The sequence below is a fragment of the Silene latifolia genome, chromosome 6, assembly GCF_048544455.1.
Source record: "Silene latifolia isolate original U9 population chromosome 6, ASM4854445v1, whole genome shotgun sequence".
Classification (NCBI taxonomy): domain Eukaryota; kingdom Viridiplantae; phylum Streptophyta; class Magnoliopsida; order Caryophyllales; family Caryophyllaceae; genus Silene; species Silene latifolia.
In genome coordinates, this window is record NC_133531.1 from 95,033,910 (window position 1) to 95,036,968 (window position 3,059).

Sequence of the window (3,059 nt, forward strand, 5' to 3'; positions counted from 1 at the left end):
CATTGAAAATCTCTTGCTTAGATGGAGACAACTCTCCCAATTTCTTCTCTTGGCCAATGAGGCCATCTTCTTCTTCCTTGGTTGATTTTGATGAGCTTTGCAAGCTCTCCTTGTCACAACTTACTTGCTCTTTGAATGGGGCATCTTCAATTTTCTTCCTCCATTGGAGTTCCGATTTCTTCCTCTCATCCTTCCGGCAATAATGATCAATCATGAAACATGGCTCATGCAAACGAGGAGCTTTCATAGTCTTGTCAAGATTAAAAGTTATGCTTTCATCTCCCACTTCTAGAGTGAGTTCTCCATGTTTCACGTCAATCACCGCACCCGCGGTATGTAGGAAAGGTCTTCCTAGAATGATTGGAATGTTGGAATCTTCCTCCATATCAACAATGACAAAGTCCACCGGGATGAAAAACTTCCCAATTCGCACGGGGACATCTTCCCATATCCCTAATGGTGTCTTCGTCGATCTATCGGCCATTTGAAGAGTGATATTGGTGCATTTAAGCTCTCCCATTCCTAACCTTTTACTCACCGAGTACGGCATGACACTCACACTAGCCCCTAGATCACATAAGGCTTTGTTGATCGTTGTGTCGCCAATGGTACACGGTATTGAGAAGCTTCCCGGATCCTTTAACTTTGGAGGTGAACTCCCTTGAAGTATCGCACTACTCACCTTAGTGAAGGCGATAGTCTCAAGTTTCCGGATTGACTTCTTCTTTGTGAGGATATCTTTCATGTACTTTGCATAGGCCGGAACGTGATTGATTAATTCCGTGAAAGGAATTGAGACTTCTAAGTTCTTCACAATTTCCATGAACTTTCCAAGTTGATCATCAAATTTGGGCTTGGCTTGACGACTTGGAAAAGGAAGTCTAATCACAATGGGCTCCTTCTCTTTGGCTTTGTCTTCATTTTTCTTTGAACTTTCCTCTTTTGATGATTCCCCTTCTTTGGGACTTTGGACAACTTCTTCCTTTTCACTAGCTTTCACAACTTCATCCTCAACTTGCTCCTTCGGTGCTTCATATCTTGTACCACTTCTCAAGTGAATGGCACTAACCGTTTCATGTCTAGGGGGATTACTTTGAGGTGGTAATTGCCCCTTTTGTCTTTGTGAGCTTGAAGATGCTAGTTGAGTCAATTGTGTTTCCAACATCTTGGTGTGAGCTAGAATGTTGTTGATGGTGGTGTCTTTTGCTTGGCTATCTTTTTGCATTTGAGTGAAAAATTCTTGTTGATTCTTTTGCATTTGGAGGACCGCTTTTTGGACATCAAATCCTTGGTCATTGTGGTGATTGTATGGATTTTGATTTTGGTTTTGGTAACCTTGGTTTTGATTGAAAAAGGGTCTTTGGTTTTGGTTTCTCATGGGTGGTGGAGTGTATGTTGGTTGAGGGTTTTGAACATTTTGGCTTTTGTATGAGAGATTTGGATGGAACTTGGTGTTTTCATTGTAAAAATTTGAATAAGGGGTACCACTTTTGTAAGCTTGGAAAGCATTAACTTGTTCGGTTGTTCCCCTACACTCACTTGAGTCATGACCCATAGTTCCACAATTCTCACATATCCCACTTGGGATTGATGAGGATGCCGTCATGGCATTGACATGATGCTTTGATGATTTTGAGTTTTCCTCAAGTCTAGCCATAGCTTGTTCAAACTTCAAGTTGATTGTGTCAATGTGAGCACTAAGTTGAGCACCCAATTGAGTAACGGAGTCCACTTCATGCTTTCCTCCTCTAGTAGCCTTGCGAGGTCTACTATATTGCGAGTTATGGACCGCCATTTCCTCAATCTTGTTCCATGTTTGATTATCATCAACTTCGGTGAACATTCCATTTGATCCCATGTTGAGAATGTTCCTTGAATCTTCATAAAGACCATTCCAAAATTGTTGTACTAAAAACCATTCGCTAAGTCCATGGTGAGGACATGAGCGACAAATACCTTTGAACCGCTCCCATGCTTCATACAAAGATTCTTCATCCCTTTGCTTAAAACCCGTAATTTGAGCTCTTAGCATGTTAGTCTTTTCCGGTGGATAGAATTTTTTGTAGAAAGCTAGAGCTAACTTCTTCCAAGAATCTATTCCAAGGGTGGCCTTATCAAGGCCCTTCAACCATTGCTTTGCGGTGCCGATTAACGAAAAAGGAAATAAGACCCATCTTATTTGGTCTTGAGTCACGCCCGTTTGAGAGATAGCTTCACAATAGTCACAAAAGGTTTCCATATGAGAATGAGGGTCCTCACTAGGCATTCCCCCAAATTGGCTCCTCTCAACTAATTGGATGAAGGCGGACTTGGCTATAAAGTTTCCGGTAAGATGTTGTGGTGTAGGAGTACCATTTGGTAGGTCCTCCTCGGTAGGTATAGAGTGTGACGAGAATTTAGGCATTGTAGGTGGATTTTGTGGGATATTGTTTAATGGGTTCTCTTCTCCTTCTATTGCGAAAGGATTGACAAACTCACTAGTGGGTTGAACAACTTCACCAACACTTCCCAAATTCCTCCTAACAAGTCTCCTATTATTCGTCAAGGTTCTTTCGATTTCACGGTCAAAAGGTAACAAATCTCTTTGAACCCTTCTAGACATGCAAAATATCAAACAACTAGAAAACAATTAGAACTAACCTTGAGGAGCTTTACTTCCCCAAGGTGAAAAAGACACAACTAAAAACAATAAAAGAAATCTTAAATCAATTAAACACCGTCCCCGGCAACGGCGCCATTTTTGATCGATGCCATTTGGTGTTCACAATTAAGCATATGTGGTCGTTGGTCAATGGTCGATACAAAACACAATTTATAGCTCAACAAGCAACTCTACTATTAGCAAAGCGGCAAGTAAAGGTCGGATCCCAAGGGACGGGTATTGATATGAGAATTCTATTGTAACTAGTGGTGTCTAGGGGTGTCACAAATTGGGTTGATGTAGAAGGTTACTAACTAAAATAGCAATGAAAATAAACTAGCAAGATGAATGAAATAAGGGGTGTAAACAATTGATTAAAAGCACTAGGGTGTCATGGGTTCATAGGGGAATCATGGGA

The 3,059-nt window shown here is 41.1% G+C and overlaps 1 non-coding gene across 1 annotated transcript; it reads left to right on the forward strand.

The window, feature by feature from the left end:
- Nucleotides 1–1,925: 1,925 nt before the first annotated feature.
- LOC141589397 (small nucleolar RNA R71) lies at nucleotides 1,926–2,032 on the forward strand. Its single transcript, XR_012520338.1, has one exon. It is a non-coding gene; the product is annotated as a small nucleolar RNA R71 (small nucleolar RNA).
- Nucleotides 2,033–3,059: the final 1,027 nt, after the last annotated feature.